This window comes from Suncus etruscus, chromosome 5 (assembly GCF_024139225.1).
Source record: "Suncus etruscus isolate mSunEtr1 chromosome 5, mSunEtr1.pri.cur, whole genome shotgun sequence".
Lineage (NCBI taxonomy): Eukaryota > Metazoa > Chordata > Mammalia > Eulipotyphla > Soricidae > Suncus > Suncus etruscus.
In genome coordinates, this window is record NC_064852.1 from 24,104,527 (window position 1) to 24,116,561 (window position 12,035).

The 12,035-nt window shown below is 42.4% G+C and overlaps 1 protein-coding gene and 1 non-coding gene across 2 annotated transcripts in view; one reads left to right on the forward strand and one right to left on the reverse strand.

Moving 5' to 3' along the window:
- Positions 1 to 12,035, reverse strand: part of CCPG1 (cell cycle progression 1) — a 60,403-nt gene that overhangs the window by 46,995 nt on the left and 1,373 nt on the right. The window lies entirely within an intron of this gene.
- LOC126009736 (U6 spliceosomal RNA) lies at positions 4,691 to 4,796 on the forward strand. The gene has a single exon (XR_007495951.1). It is a non-coding gene; the product is annotated as a U6 spliceosomal RNA (small nuclear RNA).

Consider the following 12,035-nt stretch of genomic DNA (forward strand, 5'->3'; position numbering starts at 1 on the left):
ATATTTTCTTGGTTCTTATTAGTGTTCTGTTCAACTCGATCCATGGTTTCTTGGAGTCTGTTGAGCACCTTCCATATTGCTAGTCTAAAGTCCTTATCTGAGAGGTTGATTAGTTGTTCAGTCATTATCTGGTCCTCAGAATTGTCATCTTCATTCTCTATGTCTGATGCTGGCCTGCGCTGTTTCCCCATTGTCACATTTGTATTGTGGGTTTTTCTACGTGTTGTAGTGGTATTCATTGTCTATATGATGTAGGCAGCACACTCCTCTGGCTCCTCCCTTTCTGGATGGGCTGACTTGCCTCTAAGGGAGGGGAGTCCTCCGTGGATGAAGCCTCACACTGGGTCAAATCTTAGGCCCGAGCATGTAACAGAGAAGACAGTCCAGAGAGAAATGTTTGCTTCTGTGATATAGCGCCGTTCTTAGTGTGATTTTTCCTTCTTGTTGCAATGGAGTTCTTTCCTTAGAAAGAGTGCACGGCCGCGTAGCGAAGCGGAGCGGCCGTGCTCCTCTGAGCCTCTTTTTGCCCCACTCGCAAGAGTTTCACGCAAGAGGACAGTAGACAGACATAGACAGGTCACACTCACAGTCTTTCACAGCTGAGCCCCACTGGGCCGGTGTACTTTCGCGGATTTTCCCCGCCTGGTGTCACACACAGGGAGCCAGCTTTTGCAAAGGATAGCCGGTTTTTATGCTCTGAAGTCCCTCCCTGAAAATGGCGTCTGGGCGAGCGAGGTTTCTGGAGGCTCTTTTTGCCCCACTCGCAAGAGTTTCACGCAAGAGGACAGTAGACAGACATAGACAGGTCACACTCACAGTCTTTCACAGCTGAGCCCCACTGGGCCGGTGTACTTTCGCGGATTTTCCCCGCCTGGTGTCACACACAGGGAGCCAGCTTTTGCAAAGGATAGCCGGTTTTTATGCTCTCTAATTTCTATTTTTTATTATTTCTTTAATTGAATCACCGTGAGACACACAGTTACAAAGTTGGCTTTTAGGGGCCAGGGTTCTAGCACAGCTGTAGGGCGTTTGCCTTGCAGCAGCCAACCCTGGTCTGAGCAGGGTTTGATGGTGGTCCCCAGAGCCTGCCTGGAGCAACTTCTAAGCTCAAAGCCAGGAGTAACCCCTGAGCGCTGCCGGGTGTGGCCCAAAAACAAAAACTAAAAAGTTTATTTTTACCAATTTTATTCATACCCTTCAGTGCACATTTCTCACCATCAATGTCCTGAGTTTCCCTCCCACCCTCTCCCCTGCATTCTCCATTGCAGACATTTTTCTTCCTTTCTCATTCCCTCTCCTTTCTTTTTCATCTTAGACTCTGTGGTTTGCAACACTGTTACTGAAGGGGTACCATGACTATCACATTGTCTACTTTCAAGCACCCTCTTGTCCAGAATGATCATTGTCAACTACCATAGTCAAAGTATCTGTCTATTCTGTTCCCAACTGTAGTACCTCTCCATTTGTGTCAAGCTTTCTACCATAGATTGGTCTTCCTGGCCCTCATATCCATTGGCTCTGAAATTAGTACCACACCATCTTTTTGGTTATATACCTCAAATGAGTGTAATCATTCTGTGTCTATCCCACTCCCTCTGGTTCATTTTGCTAACCAAAATCTCCTTTATATCTATCCACGTATATGCAAATTTCATGACTTCCTTTTTTCCTAACAGCTGACAGTATTCCATTGTGTAGATGTATACCAGTTTCTTTATGCTCTCATCTGTTCTTGTGCACTTGGGTTGTTTCCAGATTCCTGCTATTGTGACTAGTGCTGCAATGAGCAAAGGAGTACAGAGGGCTTTCCTGCATTGTCATTGGGTTCCTAGGGCATATTCCTAAGAGAGCTATAGCTGGGTCATATTGAAGATCAATTTCTAATTTTCTGAGGAAAGTCCATATTGTTTTCCAAAAGAGGGAACAGTCAACATTCCCACCAACAGTGAATGAGAGCCCCTCTCTCCCCACAGCTATTCCAACACTGGTTTTTCTTGTTCTGTTAGGCAGTAGGATCGGTTTCCCCACCCCCACCCCCAAGAAATTCAAAACAGAACTAGGTACTAGCTAGCTTCCTCATGGTGTGGAAGTAGAGGGTGAGGTAAGAAGTGGCGAAAGGTAAGGGTGATTTTTGTCCAAAATGCTTCTGATTTTTTTTCCTGTGGTTTGGGCCCTGCTCAGCAGAACTGAAGGGCCACATCTGCAGAGCTACACCTGGCAATGCTCAGGACCATATGTGGTACAGGAGATCAAATTGAACTGGCCAGGGGCAAGACAAGCACTTTACACTGTATATTCTCTTCCAGCCCTTTTCTTTTTTTTTTTTTTTTTTTTTTTGGTTTTTGGGTCACACCCGGCACCGCTCAGGGGTTACTCCTGGCTCTACGCTCAGAAATCGCTCCTGGCAGGCTCGGGGGACCATATGGGACGCCGGGATTCGAACCGATGACCTTCTGCATGAAAGGCAAACTCCTTACCCTCCATGCTATCTCTCCGGCCCCCAGCCCTTTTCTATACATTACACAAAACCCTAAAATCAAAGACCTATTTGGTTGGTTTGGTCTTAGGGCTATACCCAGCTGTGCTCTGGCTTAATCCTGATTGTACTCAGGGATCACTCCTGGCAGTGCTTAGAGAACTATATGAGGTGCTGGGGATTTAAATTTGTGTCAGCCATGTGGAAGGCAAGATCCAGACCCACTCACTGTATTGTATCTCTCCAGTCTCAGAAATCAAAGCATATACAAAATAGAAATTTAAATATTTTTTTATTTAGGGGGCTTGGGTTTGTTTTTTTTTTTTTTTTTTTTATGATTATACCTCACAGGTACTCATAATTTACTCAGGGCTCTGAGTAAGGATGACTTTTGTTGATCTCAGGGGAAATAGGCATATAAGCAATTTAATCAGGGTCAATCATATGCAAGACAAATGCCTTAACCCTTGTGTTATTTCTCCAGTCCCTTGTTTTTATTTTTTTTAATGACACACAATGGTGCTGGAAGCTACAACTCTGTGCTCAGACAACCACATGCAGGTCCAACCAGGGTTGGCCAGATACAAGGCAATCAATCACTTCATCTCTGTATTATCTCTCTGGCCCCTAGAAATCATATATTAAAGTGAGTAAAAGCATGAATGATACATAGGAAAAATATCTGTGCCACTTGTGACAGTTCAAAAGATAAAGAGTATCAATAGCAACTGAAAAATTAGCCCAACGGGCTAGGGCACATGATTTGAAAATACTTGGCCACAGGTCAAATCCTAGCACCATTCTTTAAGAACCATTGACTTAAATCCCTGAAAACTCCCCCCAAAACAAAGAAAAAATGTTATGAACATAATGTTAAAGAACTGAATGTAAAATGGAGCATAGTGGGCCAGAATAAGAGTCAGTGCACATGCCTTGAACATCTGAGGCTCTGGGTTCGAACCCCTGACAAGAAGGGGGGGATGTAGAGTTGGAGGGAAAGAGAGATAACTCAAAGGACTGAGCACATACTTTGTATGAAGTAGACCCAGTTTGATTCCATCTACCCCATGGACCTCTGCGTACCACTAGGAGTGACCCACAGGCACTCTTAGCACTCCTTGAACGCCACTGTGTGTGTGGCCCAAAAACCACAAAGTATATGCTGGAGTCATTTCCCTAGTCCCCTAGAAACGCTGATGCCTAAAATTACCTATGAAGGGTCAGGGACAGAGTTCACCAAGCCCCCCAAATATTGCACGGTATACCCCTGAAGATCTCCCAAGCCACCCAACATCCCTGAGATGTGGTTCCTTGCACTGCAGAGTCCAAGACGTTTGCACCTCAGACCGTAGCACTGAATCATAAATTTGCCTCATTTTCAAGGAGCACTATTTCAATTCTGGAGTCGTTTTGGAGATTGCTCTGGCCCCAAATGGCTATTTTAATAAGCAATGAATGCGTAGGCCAGACCAGGAAGGCCCTCCCTGGGGTTGAGACTCATGCTGGAGGTGCTGAGGACTGAATTCACAGCCCTCCACGGCCATGCTAGGCCTGAGCTTAACAACGTGAACTATTTCCCATTTCCTCAAACTAATATTTCACTTTATTCTTATTTTTTAAGGGAGGCCTCCCCTAAAAAAAGTGGGAGGGGACCCAGAGGCTACTCCCAGTGCTACAAACCCCCCTCATTTGGATCATGCTTCTCAAAGAAGGTGAAGCCTTGAGAGTCCCATTACAATGGCTTGTCTCTGAGATAGCCTATGTTTGTTTACTGGGAAGCTGATAGCAGTCAAAGGCACAGTCCCCAGCGCTGAGGAGTTGCCAGTGCAATAATGCCATCAAAATGGCAGTCTGGAGATGCCTACTTCCAGTTACAGTTATACCAGGAAAGTTGATACAAAGATAAAACACTGGTAGTGAACAGGCTCGCCTAATTGGGTAGAGTAGCTTTCACTAAAACTGGGGTCTGAAAGAAAACATGAAACGAATAACAATGTCTCTTTATCACTGCCCAGAAAGTGTCAGAAGGGCTGAGAGGAACAACTTATCTTCTGACCCAGAAGATAAATTCAGCACTAAGTGAGTCAATACACTTTCTTCATAAATTTCCTTCTATGAGGTAACTTCACACAATTGAGAAACAAAAGCATCTACAGCAATATTTGAAGACAGAAGTAGACTTTCACCTCAATCTAAAAAATAAATAGACTTTTTGTGCTCACTTCAGCAGTACATATAGTAAAATTAGAACAATACAGAGAAGATTAGCATGGCTCCTCACAAAGATGACAGGCAAATTCATGAAGCATCCCGTATTTTTAAAAAAATACAAATTTTTGAAAAAAAAAAATATGTTCTTTTGGGGGCTGGTATGATAGCAAAGCAAGTAGGGCTTTTGCCTTATAAGCAGCTGACCTAGGTTTGATCCCATATGGTCCCCTGATGCTGCTAAGAGTAATTTCTTTCTTTCTTTCTTTCTTTCTTTTTTTTGGGGGGGGTCACACCCGGCAGCGCTCAGGGGTTACTCCTGGCTCTATGCTCAGAAATAGCTCCTGGCAGGCTCGGGGGACCATATGGGATGCCGGAATTCGAACCATTATCCTTCTGCATGCAAGGCAAACACCCTACCTCCATGCTATCTCTCTGGCCCCGCTAAGAGTAATTTCTGAGCAGTCAGGATCAACTCCTAAGTGTGGCAAAATAAAAAATAAAAAGTTCTTTGTTTTTGTTGTTGTTTGGTTACTGAGCCACCCCACAGGCTTACTTTTAGTGGGCTTGCGGGGGCCTTATGAGGTGCCAGAGATGGAGCCTGAGTCACTGTGTGCACCATCCCTGAAAGCACCTTCCCCACTGTATCTTTCTGTACTTCTTTGGCCCCAGAAGTTTGAAATAAAGTGAGGGGTCAAATCAAAATGGATTAAAGACCTTTATAGCAGACCTGATATAAAAGAAAACGTAGGCAAAACACTCTATGACATTGAAACTAAAGGCATCTTCAAGGAGGAAACACCACTGTCCAAACAAGTGGAAGCAGAGATAAACAAATGGGACTACATTCAACTGAAAAGCTTCTGCACCTCAAAGGAAACAGTGATGAAGATACAAAGGCCACCCACACAACAGCCGTCAGATAAGGAGCTAATATCAAAGATATACATGGCACTGACAGAACTGAACAAGAAAAAAAACCTAACCTCATTAAAAATGGGGAGAAGAAATGAACAGACATTTCCTCAAAGAAGAAATTACAGATGGCCAAAAGGCACATGAAAAAATGTTCCACATCATTAATTATCAGGGAGATGCAAATCAAAATAATGAGGCTCATGCCACAGAGACCAACAGGTGTGCCCTCAAAACAAAAAATTTCAAAACAATGGTTAGGAGAAAAGCTAGGTTTTCTTTAAACTATATATTTTAAAAAAACCTACAGCGGTCAGGACAATAGTACAGTGAGTAGGCACTCGCCTTGCATATGGGTTCAATCTCCAGCATCCCATAAGATCCCCACAACACCATCATAAGTGATTCCTGAATGTAGAGCTACAGTAATCCCTGAGCACTGCTGCATGTGATCCAAAAAAAAAAAAAAAAAAAGCTTAAAGCTTCAACAAAAATCCCAAGATTTCTTTTTTTTTTTTTTTTTTTGGTTTTTGGGCCACACCCGGCAGTGCTCAGGAGTTACTCCTGGCTGTCTGCTCAGAAATAGCTCCTGGCAGGCACGGGGGACCATATGGGACACCGGGATTCAAACCAACCACCTTAGGTCCTGGATCGGCTGCTTGCAAGGCAAATGCCACTGTGCTATCTCTCCAGGCCCAAGATTTCATTTTTTTAAGATGCCAAAGAATAGATATCACATGACAACATAATGCTTCAAAGTCTAGAGAGACAATTTGGTCCTCAGTATGCCATTGATCTACTGAGTCTGACACAAGACTGATCCCTGGCCAAGACGTAAGTCCTGAGGACAGTGAGTATGGTACCAAAAGAAAAAAGAAAAGAAGAAAAAAAGACATCCTGCTTCAAATATACAATCTGGATCTGGAGAGGGAGCACAACAAACTAACACTCAGCAGGAGGCCCCCAGCACCACATGGGCCTCTGAATACAGAGCTGGGAGGAGCACTGCAGGGTGGAGGGCCCAAAACAAAACAAGCATAAAATAGAATTGATGTAAACATTACTTAACAGACCATTAACACTTGGCAATAGAAATAGCAGTGTTGTACAGTGTTAACTTTTTTCATATCTGCTTTGCTTTCAACAAATACTCCCCACAGTAAAATTAATGGCTATTACTTACAATGCAGAGATAGAAACAATAGAAACTCCAGCTTAATTTACTTCTACATCATTAAACATCCTGACTCCCAAACTAACACATGCACTATGAAGCTAACTTCTTAAGGCAGTAGTGAACAATACTAAAAATTAGATTTTTGATATCCTGTTCAAGACAGTAAAATCTTTAATTTACTAAACTTATTTTCTAATACTTTTTTCAGAAAATCAAATCCTACAGGCTTCCACAGATATTAAGAAATGTTTGAAAAGATTATTTTAAGCACTAATTTTTAATCCATAATTTTAGTAGTTAGCTATTAATTCTTCCTGTTGTAACAGGGCTAAATTTCATCTTCTCAAGCTGAGGTTTTATCTGATGCAATACAGTGGACATGACCATTAAAACCAACTCATATTTTAAATGTTTCACTCTATTCAAAACTGCAGAACTGGGGGCCAGAGCAATAGCACAGGAGATAGGGTATTTGTCTTGCAAATAGCACAGCAGGTAGGGCATTTGTTTGCCTTGCACACGCCTCCAAGGTTCAATGCCCAGCATCCAATATGATTCCCTGAGTGATTTTTGAGCACAGAACCAGGAGTAACCTGAGTGCTATGGGTGTGGCCCACAAACCAAAAACAAAACAAAACAAACAAACAAACAAAAACCTGCAGAAACTGTCATAAAGAAGTCTCAAAAATATGTTATAACAATATTACAAAATGGCAACTTCCTCACCTTAAACACACGCGCGCGCACACACACACGCACACACACACACACACACACACACACACACACACAAATTCAGCCTCCAGCAGTCCTCAATTGTTAGATGAGTTTGCATTTTCAGTTTTAAATATTCTAGGCCTGGAACCAGAGAGATAGCACAGTGAGTAGGGCATTTGCCTTGTAGGCAGCACACCCAGGGTTAATCCCAGTCATCCTATAAAGTCCCCCAGCCTGCCAGAAGTGATTTCTGAGTTCAAAGCCAGGAGTAATCTTGAGCACTGCTGGGTGTACACCCCACCCTCCCAAAAAAATAAGCCAATAAACAAAATACTCTAGGCTCAATGGACCTTACCACTATGTCCATAATCTTCATACATGTTCATAAAGTTCCAGAATCTCGGGCCCGGAGAGATAGCACAGCGGTGTTTGCCTTGCGAGCAGCCAATCCAGGACCAAAGGTGGTTGGTTCAAATCCTGGTGTCCCATATGGTCCCCCGTGCCTGCCAGGAGCTATTTCTGAGCAGACAGCCAGGAGTAACCCCTGAGCACCGCCGGGTGTGACCCAAAAACAAAAAAACAAACAAAAAAAAAAGTTCCAGTATCCCAGCCTCTAAGAGATTTTTACAAATCTTCATTTGGATACAAATACAAATATACAACCGAGACAACAATACTGTGGAACCAGACATGATAATCAAATATGAACCGAAGACTGAGCCAGCCAACACAAATATATATGTACACAAAATTACACGGTGGAAAATCTGAAAAAAAAATTTTTATTTGGAGAAAGAAGAAAATCTCCCAGATAACAACCAAAAAAAAAAAAAAATACGGGGCAAGAGCAATAGCACAGCGAGTAGGGCATTTGCCTTGAATGCACCGATCTGAGTTCAATCCCCAGCATCCCACATAGCACTACCAGAATGAGCCATGAGCACAGAGGCAGGTGTAACCCCTGAACACCAGCAGGTATGGCCCCAAAACAAACAAAAAGTATCAATACTACAGTTAGAAAACGTTACGTTTCATAATGTATACTTTATTTAGAGTTGAAATCAACCCTGATTTTTCAAAACTCAACTCAGAATATTCTCAAAGACTAATGTGTCTCTTTATGTATGTCCAAAAAACCAAAATGCAGGGGCCGGGCGGTGGCGCTAAAGGTAAGGTTGTCTGCCTTGCCAGCGCTAGCCTAGGACGGACCGTGGTTCGATCCCCCAGTGTCCCATATGGTCCCCCAAGCCAGGAGCGACTTCTGAGCACATAGCCAGGAATAACCCCTGAGCGTCAAACGGGTGTGGCCCAAAAACCAAAAAAAAAAAAAACAAAACCAAAATGCAGACTAAATAATATGCTACTTACTCATTTCCAACATATTCATAACAAAATCCACAACAAAAATAAGCATAATCCATAAACTATCAGGCATAATAAAACAATTCTTGAAAATAAATAAATAAATAAATAAATAAATAAATAAATAACAATTCATGAGCCTGAGTGACAGTACAGCACGTAGGGCACTTGCCTTGCACAAGATCAACCAAATTCAGGTTTGATCCCTGGTTCCCCATCTGCCCCCAACTCTAGCACCAATAGGAGTTAATTCTGAGAAAAGAAACAGGTATAAAACTATCCCTTAAGTATGACTAGGTGTGGTCCAACGTTCCAATTCCTCTCCCCACCTTCTAAAAAAAAGTACTCAAAGACTAAAGTGACCAAATGAAAACAAGTTTAAAAATTCCCAACTTTATAACTACTTGCTTTATTTCTGTTGAGAACTGCTTACAAATCCTAAATTAAATCCACATCTCAAGGCTGGTGAGGTGGCGCTAGAGTAAGGTGTCTGCCTTGCAAGCGCTAGCCAAGGAAATACCATGGTTCGATCCCCCAGCGTCCCATATGGTCCCCCCAAGCCAGGGGCAATTTCTGAGCGCTTAGCCAGGAGTAATCCCTGAGCATCAAATGGGTGTGGCCCAAAAAACAAAAAAAATAAATTAATTAAATCTACATCTCTTCAAGAATATAAGATCCTTTTTCGGGGGTTTATTTTGAACACCATCATTTTATAAAACTGTTACTGTTATGTGTTCATATGTAAAACTTCCAGTACCATATCCTCCACCACTGTTGTCCTCCACTTCTCCTGTGGTAACCTCCCTATTGAAGACCAATTCAGATTCTGTTGCCTTTGGACATTTGCTATTGCCTTGCTATGTTTCTTTCTTTCCTTTTTTTTGGTTTTTGGGCCACACCCAGTGGTACTCAGGGGTTACTCCTGGCTATCTGCTCAGAAATAGCTCCTGGCAGGCAAGGGGGACCATATGGGACACCAGGATTCGAACCAACCACCTTAGGTCCTTGGTCAGCTGCTTTAAAGGCAAACACCGCTGTGCTATCTCTCCGGCCCACTGTTTCTTTCTATTGGCATATGAGAAATGTCACTGTGTCGGGCCTTCTTCAGATTAATTGAACTCAATACAATACTCTCAGATCCAGAACTTTGTATGATTTCATCTTTCTTATAGTCGAGTAGTCTTCCATTATATTCCACTATGTATAAATAATCTCATCTTTTGTCACCTGATGAATTTACAGGTATAATCAACCACTGCCTGCCTTACCTGAAGAAAGCCTTTGTTCTCTATTTCACTGAACAAAGTGAAAAGAAAGATGTCAAAATAATATGTGTGCAACTGTTTTGCTTCCAGTCAAAAGAATGCTTTTCTCTTCCCACCAATACACATTTAAATGTGCCATTTACTAAACTAATGTATGAGTATAATGACATGAAATCTGCCAGTATTAGTTTACTGTTTGCTTTTTTAATTTTTTATTTTGGGGGACACACCCTGCAATGCTTAGGGGTACTCCTGGCTCTGAACTCAGAAATTATTTATACGATGCTGGGTATTGAACCCTGATGGGAAGCCTGTAAAGCACGCACCTTATTGGCTGTGCCTACAGTTCCTGTTGTTTGCTTTTTAAAGTTAAGATTTTAGAAAAAAAAAAAAAGATTTTAGGTGGGGACTGATGGAATAGACCATGGAATATATATATATAAGTTTTTGGGTCACACCCAGCAACGCTCAGGGGTTACTCCTGGCTCTACACTCAGAAATCACCCCCAGCAGGCTCGGGGGGACCATATGGGATGCTGGGATTTGAACCACCGCCCTTCTGCATGAAAGGCAGACACCTTACTTCCATGCTATCTCTCCGGCCCCAATAAAATTATTTTTGAAGTAGTTAAAAAAAATCTGTTTGAGGGACTAGAGAATATAAAAGTAAAGGCACTTGCCTTGGATTCAATAGGCCCAATAACACTACATAAAGTCCCCGAGTGACCTCTTTAAACTCTAAGCACATCTGAGTGTGGTAAAACATCACCCCTTTAAAAATTACATATATATTATGGAATATGTCCAAAATTAAGAGAAATTTAATCTTTTCATAAAGTCTAGTCTGTTATAACTAAAAGGATTACAAATGTGTCATTTTGGGGGGTGCACAATTGGCTATGCTCAGGGTTTACTGCTGGCTAAGCTCTCAGGGATCACTGAAACTCCTGTGGGTCTTAGGCAATGCAAGTGCTCTACTCATTGTGCTAACTCTCCTCATTGTATACTAACTCTCTCTCCAAACCACTGCATCTATGTCCTATTCAGAAAATGATTTCTAGAGGAAAATGTATAATCTACAAAAAATACAGAACATTATTTGTAGTTTCATTTTCATAATCGTTTTAGGTATATATATCCTGTCTTATTTCTACTAGCTATATAATGTTAGGTTCTATAATTGACAAGACAGGTTTACATGGGGCCGGAGAGATAGCATGGAGGTAAGGCATTTGCCTTTCATGCAGAAGGTCATCAGTTCGAATCCCGGAGTCCCATATGGTCCCCCGTGCCTGCCTTGAGCAATTTCTGAGCATGGAGCCAGGAATAACCCCTGAGCACTGCCGGGTGTGACCCAAAAACCACACACACACACACACACAAAAAAGACAGGTTTACATTATTTTCTACCTTTATTTCATTTACAAAAAATTAACATTTCTTGATTCAGGGAGATATGTGAAAATCTTGGAGCTACACGTGAAAAAAGACGATGGTACCCGGGACCCATCAGGTGGGACCCCAAAGCAGGGAGCATTCCCTAGTATCTAGGATTGGCTCCTCCCACATTCTGGAAAAATATAAAGCGCCGAACTGGGGACTAGAGCACACTAGATAGGACATTTGCCTTGCAAGAGACTAACCCAGGTTCCATCCCCAGCACCCCATATGTCTCTGGAGTCCATCAGGCGTGATTCCTGAGCTAAGAGCCAGGAGTAACCCCTGAGCATCATCGGGTGTGCCCCCCCCCAAAAAAAGCCAAACTAGTACTTCCACTTCCTTAAATATGAAAACCATTTTAGAAGCTTCTCATTAAAATTACATCCGAAGATCAAAGCTTAGAATCAGCCCTTCACTCTAGCTAGCGTCTAAGGATAATCTTACCATCAATCCACCCACTCTACACCCTCTCCCC